The sequence below is a fragment of the Ctenocephalides felis genome, unplaced genomic scaffold (genome assembly GCF_003426905.1).
Source record: "Ctenocephalides felis isolate EL2017-DRISC unplaced genomic scaffold, ASM342690v1 CF-g0.4_SCAFFOLD_01604, whole genome shotgun sequence".
NCBI lineage: Eukaryota > Metazoa > Arthropoda > Insecta > Siphonaptera > Pulicidae > Ctenocephalides > Ctenocephalides felis.
Genome location: NW_020537758.1, coordinates 42,945,111 through 42,963,826, shown reverse-complemented (window position 1 = coordinate 42,963,826; position 18,716 = coordinate 42,945,111).

Sequence of the window (18,716 nt, the reverse complement as noted above, 5' to 3'; positions counted from 1 at the left end):
ATACAGTTTTTTTATATAGTCTGTATAAAAGCTTACATTTGGGTGGGGTAAATAAAGCAAACCAAACCATTACACTGACAAAGGTGTAAACAATTACAAAATATTTAATAAAAAAGTAAATTAAGTTAAAAAGGCAGTTTTACAAAAGTAAATTAAATTAATAGTTATCCCAACTCTGCTGGTATATATTTCTAACAAAATACTTCATCCATGTTGAATACAGTATGATCTTTGTAAAAAATGTGCCCTTGCAATTTTTATTTCATATTGATTCAATAATGATAATTTTTAACGAAAAAGTAAATTAAGTTAAAAAAAAAACAATTTTACAAGAGATGAATTAATTTAACAGTTATTCAGTTAATTTAACATTTAAATATTATTATATTTTCTACGAAATACCTGATCCTGGTTAAATACAGTGTGATCTTTATGAAAAATGTGCCCTTGAAGTTTGTATTTCGTAGTGATTGAATAATGTAGCTATTATTTATTATTATTAAAATCCATCTAAAATTAAAAATAAAACATCGAATCTGTTTCTACCTGGTTGTCGTAATTCACCTCGCCTATGAAGTAAAAAGCACCAAGAAGCAAATTAAAACAAAAACAGGAAAAACAGGAAAAAACAACACATTTTTACAATTAGCTGGGAGTTTTACTGCACATAGTCAAATAATTGTTTGTTTTATATGTGTTATTTGTGATGATATAATTTGTTGGTCAAATTAGACCTTTGTGCACCGCCCTATGTTGATTTTACATGTGATCTAAATTCATCATTGGTTTACTATATGAATCTTACTGGTCGTTGATGTGGCGTCTATTTTGTCTGATATTGTGATGTTGTTCCGTCTTTTCTTTCTATTTCTTCTAAGGCATTTTTCTACCGCTTTTTTGGGATGATGCCAAAGTCGAAGACCGACGTATATTATTCCATCTTTATTTCTTGACTCTTCCTTCATTCGCTTACTGAACCTGCGTCAGGTAAGGTCAGGTTTTGTAAAGTAAGGTAAGGTAAGGCGCGATTTTGTTATTTTCAGGATAGAATTGCAAAGACATATTTAATTTAATAAATTAAGATAATAAAACCGTATAAATTAAAATTGTAGATATTATAATATTTTTGAGATTTTTTTTCTCCATTATATAGTAATATTTACGCCTGTTCTGGAATGGACAACAAATAAAACTGTAGTAAAATCTTCTTACCAGTTAGCAGAAATGATAAAAATAAAATATTTAATGTAATATATTTTTTTTTATCTTGCCTAGTACTGTTTGTGGTGTATTTCTCTGACAAGTGAGTTTGGATGAACTTCGAGGCTGCTTTTGTAATTGTCTAAATGTATTCGTATTTTTTTGTATTTTATCATTTATTGTTATGCCGGAGTCTTGGTGCATCAATTGGACAAAAATTGAATATCTTAGAGGATTTTCTAAAGCTATTTTTATGTCCTATATACTATCCATTTTTATAGTTAGTGAGATAATATTCCAAAGCAATTTCTATATAGTTTTAAATATAATTTCTCTCAAAGTATTTACTGCAAAATCCAATACATTTTTCCCTGTACCAACAATATTCACATAAGATAAACAGTGTCTGATAAGAAAACGGTCTCGCACAGATATCACGTCCTAAAAATTATTGTGTGAATCGAAATCCAATTACTCTGCGTCGCGAATCACTAATAAATCACACGATCTTGGATCTCTGATCTCGGATCTATAGTCAGAGGTCTCGACAAAAGGAAGTGCCCACTGGATTAATCAGGGGTTGTAAACATAATAAAATTATACTCATGGTATTAATCGAAATCAATTATATCGAAAAAATCGTCGATAAAAAATTGTATTCAAACATACATACATATTACACACACAAACACACATACATCAAATTTTTTATAAGATGTGCCAGAATGTGCAGAATGTTCTGAAAAGTAAAGAAATCCAAAAAAATTCATTTTTTTGCAATTACTATAACCCACCTACTTGAAGTTACATATGATTCATTTGTTTTTTGATAATTTTTTCAAAGAAATATTACAATACCGTCCAGATATAATAATTTTAATATGAAAATAGCGTCATTTACATAAACTTTATACAACTATTATCGAGTTGAATCGACGCTTATGAATTGTATTGATATTATTTCCAGAAGGCGAATTTACATTTTGAATTATGTTAGACTTCATCTTGATTGTTGTTCTTCAACATTAAAACTTTTCATAAGTCTATAATATTTTAAAGTGTTCGGTTTGCCTATCAAGTCTATCATCAAAATCCTAGAAGAGTAATCCTGAGGTTCCACTTGTGAGATCTAAAACGGAATGTTCACATCAAGTTTGTACAGATTGCTGTTAATTAAACATTTACTAGATATGTTTTTATAGGTAATTTTTTTGTAAATAATTATTAATTAATTCTGAAAGGTTGACGACACCTGAATCGCATAATGCTCGCGTATATGCAGTAAACCTGTCTCAATTCTCTCGCGCTTTATCTCGGACACAATAAATTTAGTCGGACGCAACACGGTCGCCCTTTACTTGCGAACAAATCGAAATTAATATTGTTCTGCTGAATTGAGATGTTAAACTTAAATATACTGATGTATAAAGTTAAACGGATTTATGTAATAGGCTTTGAGAGGCCCTGATTTAAAAAAAAGGAAGGAAGAATGCTAAATAATAGCTGAAATATACTAATTTTGTGATAGGGTTCAAAGGGAGAAAGACAAAGTATGTTTGTTCGAACAAGTTTCCATTATTGCATTGAGTCAGCGCCCTACATTAACATGATCTGTAGACCGACATGCTTGAAGAGCCAAAAGTGTCACTCGGTTGTGACACTCGCCATTTTCTTGTATAATTTGATTATATGATTAAGGACTTCCTATTTAAGAACAGTATTTTTGTATTTCTACGTGGACAAATGTTAGGTACGGTCGTTACAGATTACTGTAGTGACAGTTGTCATAACAGGTAAATAATACTGATTTTGAGACAGGGTTTAAAGGAAGAAAGATAAAGTACGTTTATTCGAACAAGTTTCCATTATTGTATTAAGTCCGCGTCTTACATTAACATGATCTGTAGACCGAATTGCTTTTTCAGAGCCAAAAGTCATCAGGTGTGACGGTTTTTCTTGTATGAATTGATTTTATGACTAATCCTTCCTATTTAAGGACAGTATTTCTGCATTTCCACGTAGACAAATGTTAGCATTACCATTACAATGTAAGAGTATGGGTACGGTTGTGCTAGATTACTACAGTGATAGTTTTCATTACAGCTAAACTATACTCATTTGAGATAGGGTTCAAAGCGAGAAAGACAAAGTATGTTTGTTCGAACAAGTTTTCATTATTGTATTTAGTCCGCGTCCTGGATTTATGTAATAGGCTTTGAGAGGCCCTGATTTAAAAAAAAGGAAGGAAGAATGCTAAATAATAGCTGAAGTATACTAATTTTGTGATAGGGTTCAAAGGGAGAAAGACAAAGTATGTTTGTTCGAACAAGTTTCCATTATTGCATTGAGTCAGCGCCCTACATTAATATGATCTGTAGACCGACATGCTTGAAGAGCCAAAAGTGTCACTCGGTTGTGACACTCGCCATTTTCTTGTATAATTTGATTATATGATTAAGGACTTCCTATTTAAGAACAGTATTTTTGTATTTCTACGTGGACAAATGTTAGGTACGGTCGTTACAGATTACTGTAGTGACAGTTGTCATAACAGGTAAATAATACTGATTTTGAGACAGGGTTTAAAGGAAGAAAGATAAAGTACGTTTATTCGAACAAGTTTCCATTATTGTATTAAGTCCGCGTCTTACATTAACATGATCTGTAGACCGAATTGCTTTTTCAGAGCCAAAAGTCATCAGGTGTGACGGTTTTTCTTGTATGAATTGATTTTATGACTAATCCTTCCTATTTAAGGACAGTATTTCTGCATTTCCACGTAGACAAATGTTAGCATTACCATTAAAATGTAAGAGTATGGGTACGGTTGTGCTAGATTACTACAGTGATAGTTTTCATTACAGCTAAACTATACTCATTTGAGATAGGGTTCAAAGCGAGAAAGACAAAGTATGTTTGTTCGAACAAGTTTTCATTATTGTATTTAGTCCGCGTCCTACATTAACATGATCTGCAGACCGAATTGCTTTTTAGAGCCAAAAGTCATCGAGTGTGTACGGTTGTGACACCTGCCTTTTTCTTGTGTGATTTGATTTTATGACTAATTCATCCTATTTAAGGATAGTATTTGTGTATTTCCTCGTAGACAAATGCTCACATTACCATTTAATTTACTTTTTTCTAGCTAACGAAATTTTTGCTGATCAAAATGTAGCACAGCCGTACCTAGTCTCTCCAGCTGTTGGTGGCAACGTTCATCAAAAGTTGCAAAAATAGTAAAATACCAAGTAGAAGGGTAATTGAAAAACAATTAAAATAATTTTGCAATCTATTGCTGACAGCCTTTGTAACTCAATTTCAATAAAATCAAATAATTTTCAGTAACACACCAAAAATCAACTCAATTTACCGATCATTGCCCACTGACTGCATCATTCATATATTGAACTAATAGAACTATCTTTATACAACAATCTGGTTAACATTGTTTTCTTATTTGACATACATTATCTTATATCGATCTTTATAATCTAAATTTCTAGTACATCTTAATTTTCAAAGTCCTATTGGATTACACATGTTATTTCTATGTCCCCACGACAAGAATCCTACATGTAACTTTACACCGAGGCGTCTTGAATGAATTTACAACCGGAGTCAGTCTTACTTCACGTAGTATATACGCATTTCTTATCTCATTCATGTTGATTCTCACTTGATTCATATAAGAGTCTCATGGTTACTGAAGTAGGGGGTATAGAATACATATTAATAAATTGACTCAAGGAGAAAATTGATTACTGATCGTATTTGTGAAAGATTTAGATAGTTGTATCAAACTATATTTGAAAAGTTTGTTTTATCTAGAAGATCCGGTTTGATAATTTTATGATATCTCGACTTAGCAATATTTTTTACAAAATATTAATTAATGTTTTATGGATTTAGAGAAGATAAAAAATTAATATAATCAAAGATTTTTAGTTTTAAATGGTGATCAAGTAGCGGCTCTCAAAAACTGGCGCCTGACCATAACCGTGATTTCAGCCCTCCAAACAATTTGAAGCAAAAAAATATTATTGATCTAATATACTGTCGGTATTGTATGTACCACGAATAAGTTAAAAAAGTGTTTTTACCCAAAATTGCGACTGTATGCTGATAAAAAGTTATTTTACAACATTTATTTTTTTAAAAAGTGTTAAAATCGGATCATCAATTAATTCTATAAAAAAGAAGCTGTAAAATTTCAGAGTAAATCGAGAAATTGTGGGTATCGCATAAAAAAAGTCAGATTTTTCGATATGATTCACAGAGGAAGGCAGCAGAGGAGGTTTATCGTGATCAAGCAACTATACCTCTGAAACTAATTTAAATTTTGAAAAAATCCTTTTGTACTTATGTTTTTGAATGCGTAAACTTTGAGTATCCAAAAAATAAAATTGCTTTTTAAAAATTCTATACTACAATACCCCCTTCATTGTTTGACATAAAAATTGGAAAAAGTATTAAGGATTTGTGTTCAAAAATTTGATCTTTCGACGACATATTCTCAAAAACACTTGCAACGATTTCAAAAGTATATGCTAATTATTTTCAAAAACGAAGGTTTTCGACTAATTGAAAAAATTACAAGTTAAAATAAATAAATAACTAGTGCTGTATGGCATCGTGCCTTAAGACAAATTGCTGGAAATTCCCGTACTGTAATAAAATATTCGAAGAATATTAAATATTTTCAAATAAATTATTATAAATACTGCAACTTTTGTTGAAACTGATAAATTGGACGATTATGTTCATATAAGTTCACATGAAAAGTAAATAAACAAAACTTAATTATCCCTTGACTCATAATTCTAAGAATTATGGAATGAATGTTCCAAGAATGTTTTTTGGATCATTCAAATCGGATACTCCGCTCTCCCAAAAACTTAATTTCTATTTTATGCACTCTTTGCTCCGTATCTACGAAACGGCTGGACCTGCCTTTGCCAAAAACTAATCAGCACATCTCCCTATAAATAGGAATATAATGTTTTTTGAACCATTCAAATCGGTTGATCCATGCGCCCGAAAACGTGGACTAAAAATTGTATCCATACATACATACATACACACACATCTATTTTTTCTGAAGTATGCCAAAATGTTCAGAAACCTTCCAAACGTGAAGAAATGTAAAAATTTTCGACGATTACAATAACTTACCCTACGGAAGGTTAATAAATAAATAACATTAAATATATAAAAATAAAATAGATGAAAAAAATATAAGTTTCTGTATCTTTTGCTCCTAAAATATTTCCAAAATCTGATCATCCATTATTACAAAAATATAGAAACACACGCATCCTTTTACCTGTGTGCCTACATTATTATTCATATAATTAAAACTTCAAGCGCCCAACAATTGACATACACATGACATAAATAATTTCTGAGCGCAAAGTTCCCACGTTTATTTGCTTTCATAAGAAAACACTCCAAGCCCCAGAGTGTTTTTTATTGTAACCTACAACAATAATTTAATTATAGGCAAATTATAATTATCACAAATGTAAAAATCCTTTCGTAGTTGAGAGTGACAGGATAAAATCTATTAGAGCGACTGCAATTTAATATTTACTCTTTGTTGGAAGAGATGAGGTGAAGAAGGACAATGAAGTAGTAAAATGAAATTCAAATTATATAGTTAAAAGATTGTTTGATCAGTTGTATATTGATACAACAAAAATAGACTCACTAACATTATGCAAGAAAATATCATCATCATAAACTCATAAATTCAAAAACAAATGTACTAAAAATTAAGTTCCTGTGACATTCCTTTGTGATTGATGATAACTATTCTTTATGATTGATGATAAATGTAATGAACAATTATTAATATGACTCAAAATAAGCTAAGTATTAGAATATTAGATTTGTATTAGAAGTTTATTTAATGGTAATATTCAAAATATTTTTTATTTATTACTTATCATGATACCTGACTTATTTTAGTCACATTATTTCATATTCCCATCAGTCAAATTTCACATGCATGATTTTGTAAAGTGGGTTGGAACAATCCCTGATTTTTATTCCGATGAAAAAATTCTTTAACAAAAATCTATCAAAAAAATCGTTCCGTATCAAAATTAGACAACCCCCGTAAAAAATAAATGATCTACCAGCGGATACATCAATAGGACGAGGTAGCGGGCCGGTAGCCAGGACTCATGTATTTGAATAAAAAATTATATTAAGAAAAGAAACAGATTTTTATATAAAAGTATTTGTAGAACGATTTAGAAGTTAATGAAAGTGGGTGGGTTTAGTATTTTTGATATATGCACTGAAGAATAAAGGCGTTCCATAATTTTAAGTAATTGTGGAAATAGCTATAAATCACTCTGAATATTAATCTATTGCACAGGAGAAAGGATGAGTACGATGTGAAATAGATAGTCCTGCAAAATAAAAATTATCTAGCGATGTATGAATTATCTTTCCAAGGGGAAATAGTCCTTTTCTGGTTGCTTCATCAAATTAAAATTCATTAGTATTAAAGAAATTCTAAAAATAATATATATATATATATATATATCGAATAGATTTAGACCATCCATTCAGTTTCTTCTTAAAAATCTACACTGATAATTGCAGGATAATTGAATTCCGATATTTATTGTACTTATATTCATAATTTTATATTAAGACAATACAGAATTTCTAAATTAATTAAAGTAAATCCTGTGTATTGAACGTCTTTTAAATAAAAGTTATTTCTTTTATGACTTGATCATTCTTTATATAATTTATTTATTATAATTTATTTTAAATAAATCTAGACATTTGTATTCTCGATAATTCAATAACTATTTGAAATTAGCAGTATTTGTAATACTATAGATACTAAATTTTCTTTTGTTGTACAGATTATTTGCTTGGTACTTATATTTTTAAGAAAAAAATTAATAATTTGTGGTCCTTTGAAGTAAGGTTTTACATATTGATTAATTACGTTTTGTTTCTACTATATTGGTATGAAGTTCATTAAAAATTTTATTAATAGGTTTTTAATGCTATCAGCTTTCTGCTAATGATATAAAGAATTGATGGACTTTTGATATCTAGATAGAAGTGTTTTTATAGTACCTACAAAAAATTACTTTTATGAAAATTAGAAATGGTGCAAAGATTCAGTTGATCAATTCCAATTTCTTCAGAGTTTTGTATAATTATTGACATAAATAACATGACATATGGATAAAATATCAAAAGAATAATATGTGTGAGTAGATTATATATTGTGAGAGACAAATAGTGACATATAGAGATGAATACCGTAGAGAGTGTAATTAGAGACATTAAAAGAGTAATTTTTTCTTGTAATTAGTTAATCGATATCCGACGTTATTTAGAAAATTACACCCCTAAGAAGGATGTCATCCCCCCGGGAAGTGGCAAAGAAGTCTAAATTATTTTCACTTTTGAACTTAGAGTAAGATAAACCTAATTCCAAAATTCCATACAAAGTGGAGCACAGTGCAAAAATTCGGACACAAAACGCTCAATTGACTTGAGTAAATATTAGAGATGAGACGAACGAAGTTCATATAATTATGAAATTGAATTTTACATTCGAGTGTTATTTATAATGATAACTTAATACATGAAATTTGAAGTAAAAAAATCTGCAAATTTTATAAATACCTGTATGCAAAACGTATTCGCAAATTAGACTGATGAGTATTTTATGATTATTAGCACAATATTAATATACTTATTTTACCTAGACTAAGTAATCGCTCTTACATATAATAATAAGAATTTTTCTTCTTCGTGTTTTAGTATTTTTATAAACTTTTTCTTTATTGAAATGCCCTTAGCAACCTTGTGTATTTCAACACACTTGCTCCATTTACACATTCATTAATGTATATTTTATACATTGTGCCTGTGGCTTTCAAAAAATTTGTCATAAAACCTTCTAAATAACTGACTTCTAATCAATATTCAGAATTGCAACTGGAAAATATCATAAAAACATTCCTTGCATTATCTTAGTGGATGAATGGTAATGTGGCGCGGGTACAATCGGAATGAGATGGGAGTCGTCCGGTGCTTAAGTAGGCGCGATGAATCAATAATTGGCAGTAATTTTGCCATGGTATAATTTGGTTATAGGCCGAAATGCCAGTTGAAATAATATACCAAGAGCAGTTAAAGATGATGGCTTAAGGCTGCTTTATTTTATTTGCGCGTGTACCAAGAAGATGTCCCAATGTCGACCAGGGATCGCGAACGAAAGGCTTGAAATTGCTTAGTGGATTTCTTGTTTACTCATCTAATACAATGTATTTTTTTCTATTTAATAGTTATTAATCAAGTACAGGCCACATCTCTACAAGTTTTACAAAGTCTTAATATACTTTTGTACATGTAAATTTATAAGGAAACTGGATTGGACCAATTCTGTAAAAAGAGCGCTTTCCACACGACGTTGTCGAAGACAAAACAGAAGGACTGAAAGAAGAAGAATGCAGATGGTTGACGACTTTCGCAAGAAGAGGAAATATAGAGAACTGAAAGCCAAAGCACAGGACCAGGAAGCATGGAAGCAGAAGTTTGGAAAAGAAAATTTATAAAAACGAATATGAAGTGATTAATGGTCATTAATTATTTGGTTAATGGGCTGGAAATCACAAGTCACAATAGAAAATAAACTATACTAATATGCAAGACAATTATTAAACCAATATGGTCCTACGGTCTACAACTATGGGGAGCGGTCACAAAGGTTCCAAAATTAATCTTTACTGCACCAGATACAAAGCTCGTCTAAGTCGTCATCCAAATGAATTAGCGTTAGATCTGCTCAAGCCTTTACCATCAAAGCGTCTCAAAAAAAGAATCTGCAATGATTTACTACAAAATATCACATAACTTCTAGGAAGGTGCTATCGCAGGATATCGATCCTTCTCACGCAGGCAAATAATATATACCTGTAACAATATATAGCTGAATGTACTTTGTATAACTTGCTATAAAAAAAAAATAAAAAAATTAATAGCAAATAAACTGTAAAGGAAATAGTAAACAATGTAGAGGAAGATAATCATTGATTTGTGATGCGCTCATAACATGGACCTGTCTTAGAACAAACTACTATTTTTTATTATGTAAATCGATCAACCTTTAAAGTCGAGTTTTCAAAGTTGATTATCATTCCATGTCCTTCAATGCTATCAAACGACTTGTCGTCAGTCCACTTTGATATTAATAAAATATTCAGATTCATTCTCGATTTGTTCGTGTCGTGTGTCTGCTACTGTTGGCATCGTAATTCGAGTTATTTCCAACTAGTTAGTGATTTAATGCAAACCGTAATTGCATATCAACACTTTGCAGTTTTTTGCAATATTCGTATAAGTTACTTGGCAATTGAAACTTGAAATATTTCTTTATTCTTATATTAATCGTCTTTTGCTCGATGCAATAATTTTTTTCGTGCGTTACTGCTCGGGGGCGAGCGTGCGGCTCTTGTGATTTTGGTCGAGAATTTTGTTATTTAATTCTGGGTTTATTGTTATGGCTCTATTACATTTATGTTTTTGGTTTGCGTTTTTCTTACTGATTGTTCCAGGTAGGTGATATTATTTTGAATATTCGAATGAAGCAAATTGAACTCGAAATTAAATTTACTAATCACCAAGAAGTGAACATTTGTGGTTAAGTATAGGTGTGTGCTACTTAGGATATTCGAACAAATATGTTTACTATTTTGCCACGTTTTTGAGATTATTGATCTTGAAATAATTTTTTTTACAGTTTTTCTTAAACATACAATACGCAATAGATTTTAAAATAGCAGTTTATGGAGTGGTCAAAAAATTTGGTCAAAAATGAGACATTTGCAAACACGAGTACAATTTCAGATTTTAAGAGTGAATTTGTTTGGAATTTATTTCCAAATATTATGTATTTCATGAAAAATATAGTATTTTTTACATAGCATACTATAAATATATTTTAAGTCATAGATTTTCAAATAGGAGATTTTGGAGTTGGTGTTGGTCAAAAATGAGACATTTACAAACGCGAGTACAATATCAAATTTTAAGAGTGAATTTGTTATTATGTATTTCATAAGAAAAAATAGTATTTTTTATTTTTTATATTAGAAATATGTTTACAGTAAAAGATTTTCAAATGGGAGATTTTGGAATTGGAGGTGGTCAAAAATGAGGCGTTTGCAAACACGTGTACAATTTTACATTTTAAGAGTAAATTTACTATTATGTATTTTATAAGAAAATATAGTATTATATACGTTTCATACTAGAAATATATTTTTAGTAAACAGTTTTTATTGGTCTGAGTCCAGGAGATTAGTTAAATTGGATCTTTGATATGTAGTCATTAAACACTAATTTTACAAATATATAAATGATTTTGATTGCTGATTATCACAATCATAGAACATTTTCATTGATTATGAAAAATTTGAATTATCTCAACTATTTCTAACATTTCTAAATTGTCAGATCTAAAAATAACCTTAAATCATTCAATTTTCCAATTGATGGTTGTATTTTAGTTGAAAAAGTTGAAATTATATTAAATCAGTTTGATCAAAAATTGGGAAGATTTTGTAGTGCCTGTCACCAAATATTTTTAGAAACATGATACATGATACATGAAAATACAGTTCCAACTTCCAATCATAATACTATTTTGAATTTTCTATTATAAAGATATAGGTTTTAAACTGTTTATTTAATACTTTATTTAATGTGAATAGCGGGATGAAAATATCATAAATACATCAAGGAATTTGATTACCATTTATTATGAATTTTTAATGGTACTCATTTATATTTTAGTGATCATTTAAAAAATCTCAAATATTTGACTTGCTGAAGTGAGAAAATGAAAAAAACTAAAACAACATTTCGACTTTCCAAATTAATCAAAGCATAAATTTTATAACCCGCATTTTTATAACATACCCAATTACTACATGACTTCTGAATTTTATTATTTATTGTATTTATCAACCTTTGAGTTCCAACATACTGAAATTAAAATCTTTGTTATACAATTTTATTAATGCAAAAAATGATATATAAAATATATCCATTTTTTTCCTAATAATATTTCATTTGGGTTCATATTTCGTTATAATTCTGTCGACCTGAATTCAGGTCATTAAGACCGTGATGCCGTTCAAACATGATTATTAAAACAAATTTGATCGAAAAATCCCATTCGATTTTTACTTTTATATGCCATAATTCTAGCGCATAATTACCGGGTACGAAATGGAATCGCATGTACGAGATACATTTTTTATTGTTGTTTGACTTGAGAGAATCTTTGCTAATTGCTATGCCATGTTAGCGCATGCTGCGTGTGTATTTCCTAAAATACAGGGACGAAGTATAAAAATTATTGTTAATTAATTATTAAAATACATGAGGAATTTTTTCGGCATTATTTATATGTCATATACTATATGAGAACTTGAATATTTTTGTGTCAACTTGGGCTTAAACGTATAATTTGTATAAAGTACACATTGGTGAAGATGATCCCTTGATTTTCGAAGTATGTATAACATAACACCCTAGGAATATTACAATTTTTATTTAACTAGTGGTGTATTGCATTTTGCCTTAAAAAAATTGCAGAAACTTCCCATATAGTACTTACATTTTTTTTTTCAAAAATGAGACAAGCGAAATAAAAATAATCAATCATCAATAAAAACGTATTAATTAGTAATACTGTAAATTTCATGGTCATATTTTATAAATCTAAATAAAATAAGTGTTTATACATGCGCGCCGACCTTTGTTTATTAACAAGAACTAACTCAAAATAAGCAGGATAGGATAGAGCACTACTAAAATCTTAAAAACTATTAAAGTAAAGAATTTTTTAACAACAATATTAGATAGAGCACTACTAAAATCTTAAAAACTATTAAAGTAAAGAATTTTTTAACAACAATATTTGCAAGTAGAGGGAAAAAGATGAATAACCAGACCTTACCTCAATTTTTACCGCCGAGACACAAGCAATATGCTTCTTGAATCACTCTAATCGGCTACGCCGTTCTTTCATTCTTTGGACTTTTCTTCGAAACCATAGACCTGCTTTGAAAACCTTGCCTCGTATCAATACAAATCGAATATTTTTTTAATTATTCTAATCGAATGTGACGAAATCTTAAATACAGGTTGCTTTTGCGCTTTTTACTTAGTATCTCCACAACGGCTAGATATACTTTTGCTAGAAACTAATCAGCACATCTCATTGTCAATACAAATCAAATGTTTTTTAATACAGGGCTGAACTTTTTTTTTGAACCATTCAAATCGGTTGATCCATGCTCTCGATACATACACGCATACATACATCAATTTTTTTAAGAAATGCTAAAATCAATTTTTTAAGGAAGGCCAAAATGTTCAGAAACATTTGAAACGTAAAGAAACGCAAAATTTTCATTCCCGATTTTTTTTACGATTACTAGAACTATCTCACGCTGTTTGGAAATTATGAGCTTTTTAGTTCAACTTAGAGCTCTGGTGAATTGTGACCATTTTTCGGTTATTTTAGGTAATTTTTATTACTTTTATTTATTTAAATTTTGGAACCGTAATTGTGAATAACATTTCTAGAACCATAGTTGAAAATAACAACACAATTGTGCCAAGTTTTCAAAATTTTCGAGATTTTTTGTTAAACTATGGATTTAAAATTTTTAAAATCCATCGAGTTTAAGAAGCTCCCCTTTAAAAAAATGTGCAATAAAGTGTGTTGGCAAGTTTTATCAAATTTGGAACATTTAATCAGTATTGTAAAATGATAAAAATATTTAATAGTTTCATAATAAAAAATATCGAGTATAAAAAAATAAAACCTTGAAATAACACGATTTATATGAATTTGATATATAAAAATTCTAATGAGCATTTTTAGAAAAACATTCATTATGGTTAGAATTTCTTTTTACTATATGCTCATTTTCTACCAGTAGAATACAAACAGATTATTCAGAACTAGAGTAGAAACAGATACATCAGATTTACGTATCAGAATCAAGTCTGGAGTTCCACAAGAGAGTGTTTCAGGGCAACTTTTGTATCTCATATACACACATGACATTCCGACTAATAATAATGTAATAATTGGAACTTTTGTCGATGATACAGTTGTCATGGGTACTCATAAAAGTACATCCGTTGTAACGGCAGTTGTTCATGGAATAAAATAGAGCAGGGCTTAAAGGTCCGCGGGTGAAAAGGTTTACCACCCATATCTTAACAACCATTAAAGTTAGAATTTTTTAATAACAATATGTGAAAGTAAAGGGTAAAAGATGTGTAACCAGCCATCATCTTGATTCCTACTACGTTTATGCAATAGAGAATTAGTTGGAAATTTTACTGAACAAAGTCAGATAGTTGTTTAATATGTACTATTTGTTGTGATATAATTTGTTTGGCTTTGACAATATAATTGCTTAAAGTCAATACAATTGCTTTGTTACTGTATAACCAAAAATATGTATAACCAAGTTCCTCCCTGTATTAATAATTCCGATTTTGTGTCCTTTAGTCCGATAATATATGAATCCCTATATATGTAGTTACATGTATTTAATGAAGACATTATCCAAATTGTCGCATGGCATGCAAGAGAAGAGGCCCCGAGCTCGCATTTATTTCTTCTGTAAATATACAGTCGCGACTCTAAAACGTACCTATAGGCCTGGTACTAATAATACTTCTATTTGTACTTTCATTATTGGATCGTTAATGATGTCCTGCTAACGATCTAATTAATGTTTACTGCAGGAATTTCAAATCACACTTAACAAGTAACAAATAAAATTATCGGTTGTATCAGAAGTTCTCAATATACGCGAATTAAGTCACATAATAATAACTTTTTATTGATTTAAAAAAGTTCAGTTTGGCAGTTATTTTTATAATATTTTATAATTATTATGTGGAATCATAGTATTTATTTTTTGTAAACAAATATTTGTTAATTATAATTACAAATATTCGCATTTCCAAAAGCAAATGATCATATTGCTTATTATTCACTATACAATTTTATTTGCATTAACTATATTTTATAATTAAGTATTAAACTAAGTAGTTTTTTATTGAACTAAAATTTTTTATTTGGTAATTATTTTTCTATTATTTTAAAATTATAAAATGATTAGGAAAGCTAGGGGCTTATTGTAACAGATGCAGGGGTTGCAAACTATAATATTTTTTTGTTTCGTTTGGACATGAAAACCGTCCTTCATTATTTTGCCATAGCTACTATCCTGCAGGCTGAGAAAGTAAACAAAACTGTGCAGGTGCGTCATTTTTTAAATTTAATATAAAATTTTTGGTTTTGCTTTATTATTATCGACTAATTTTAAATTTTATGTATCTTTAATTGCTTCAAATGTATCAATCTTTGATAATGTGTAACAATTATTGTAATTGCTAAATTATTTAAATCATTATTTCGATTAATATAAACAATTACATCTTAGGCTAGTTGAAACAACACCTTAGGGCTAGTTGTAACATACAAGAATTATATACAGTTTCAAATTTTAAATATATAAATTTCCTTTAAATGTATCAATCTTTAATAATATGGAACGAGTATTGTAATTGCTAAATTGTTTAAAAAGTTATCTTGATTAATTTAAAAAAATCACATCTAGGGCTAGTTAAAAGAAAATCTTAGGGCTAGTTATACCATATAAAAATATATACATTTTCAAGTGAATTGATTGAGTAAAAATATACAAGTTACTGGAAACACTATATCCTTTACAAGTATTAATTATGGTTTTTATTGATTTATGAAAAGGATTACTTAGCAATATATGTTTTTTTTTTAAATCAAGCTAAGAATAAATTATCAGAAGTATTATTATAGTTTTTTGGCCATTACTACTTACCCCGGATATTACAATAAGCCCCAAACACGGGGTAAGTTGAACACCACCCTTTTCTAAAAAATCATTAATTGCAAAATAATGAACAATATTTATGGAAATAGTTTTACTGGATTTGGAAGAGTAATATCATCTACATTTTGTAAAATATTATATAATATTTCTCATTTTTATTTCGTAAATATTAAACCAGTAAATCATGAGATATATTTATTTAAAAAACGACAAGGCACAAGGCTCTGTTACAAAATGTTGATTTTATTTTTAATAAAACACAAGACATTAATTTCAAAGATTAAATATTTTTTTACTTTACTAAATGCTATTTTCATATGCTATTATATGATTTTATATATTATATATGATTTCAAAACTTTCAGAATTATTATTATTTTTTTTTTTATTACAAATTTAAAAATAACCGTTATGGTATCGAGAATGCCATTGCATAAAGAGTTGTTGAATGGTAGGAATAAGATTGCAGCTGATTTGATATGTGATTGAAAATTATGACATAATATAATTGATGATTTCATTAAAAAAGGCTTGTGATAACAAGAAGAGCAACAGATTTTAATAAAATTTGGGATAACAATTTATTATTATCGCTCCGCAAAAAAGATTGATCAAATATGTAGAAAATAATTTTGAAAGAGTTCTAGTAGAGGAACTGAATGCATTTTTACAATTTATAAATATAATAAACATTACATAATTATATATTTTTCAAAAGTTAAATAATCCATACATTCTTAAAAAATTATATCATAAAATAAGTTTAATTAAACAGTATTTTAAAAATATTTTATCAACAACTATCCTTCAAAACTAATATGAAATGAATATTCTACACATATGTGTACATATATGTGTATATTCCTCCGTATGTAAAGTCGCATATTTTAAATATTATTAATGCATTCGTCCGATTCGATCGATAATATCGATAATAACATGTCACTTAAATGAAAACTTTAGACTGATTTCGATAAAAGTTCCGACATATCAATATTCCTCGTCTTTTATCTTCGATGAGCCATCTTCAATGCCACTTGAAGAGGCGACCGACTTCTGTGCACTGGTATTGCTTCTGAATCTACGAAAGATTAAATATGTTTTATTTTTTCATTAGATTTTTTTTATTATTAAACTATTAAGAATTTTTTGCCATTTAACAAACCTGACCATGCGCCAACTTTTGATTGATCTTGCCAACACACATTAGTGTATTAGGTGTTTAAAAAACAAATAAAAACTAAGTGTTAGAAAAAATAAATAAAAATAATAAAACAATTAAATAAATTTGACAATTTTCCACGCCAATGTTGCTCGAAGTTTCATAATAAATATATTTGTACATTCTTCAATATTATGTTAAAAAAAAGATATAAATTATTGATGAAATGAAACAGTGGTGATAGATATAATGCAATATTGTAGGTGATCTATATACTGATGATGAGTTTTTTCATTAGACTTTTATTTTATAAAGTTAAAAAAGGAGACATTTTCAGTTTTATTTGAGATAATATATTTCACTTTACTATCACATATCTTTTAAAATTCTCCTTCGTCCTTCCAAGTAAACTTTGCATTTTAACCCTTTCTTCCTGGCTACTGAAAGATCTCGCCATACAATTAATACGTCAATCAAGTATTGTTAGTTTAGGAAAGGATTCATCTGACTTCTATTGTTGAATCGCGTGCTCAAAATATTAAAAATTTCCGATCTCTATTCATATTTCATATTTCAATTTGATCCATCGAAGATCGATTAACATCTGTGTCGAATCACTTACTAACGAGATTAGTTTTTTAATAAAAAGAAATATCATGAGGTCTGATTTGTATATGTATATTTTTTGAATATGTTCTGATTTTGATTGGTCACGATATGCATTGATTTTGATAGTGTGTTTATATATTTATATTCATAGAAACTAATTTATGGATATACATATATTAACATAGGTATATAATTATCTAATGAATTCAAGAAGTTGAAGATTTATAATAATCAAAAAATAAATAATTAAGTTTCTGTTTATTGTTATTTCTATTAATTATTCTAATAAAATCAAACCTAAACCAAAATTTTTTACCAACCATAGTTAAGTTATTAAATTCCCAAACTTAAAAATTTAAAATCATGCTGAAGAATAAATGTTGAAATACTGAGGACATTTATAACCGATGTGACCTTAACTACATATTATTCGAGTTCAAACACCCCACAAATATACAAATTATATACCCTCAACTATCCTTAGATAATTTCAAATAATATAAAATATTTTGACAATAACTCATCCTTCAAATTTATTTTTAATGCATACCTACAACGTTGATTCAAATAAGAATCCTTTCGAGCATATGCTCGAATAAAAGGCTGTACATACGTAGGATATTTGTAAGTAAATCTATTATATTGTAGGCTCAATGCCGCTCTTTAATCCTGATTCATAACGATGACAAATGAGACGTAGCTGAAGGATAATTAAATGTTTTTAGTCGAACAATACCGTTGTACACGCGCACGTGGTTATTAGGTGTAAAATAGGTGTTGCCGACACCTCACAT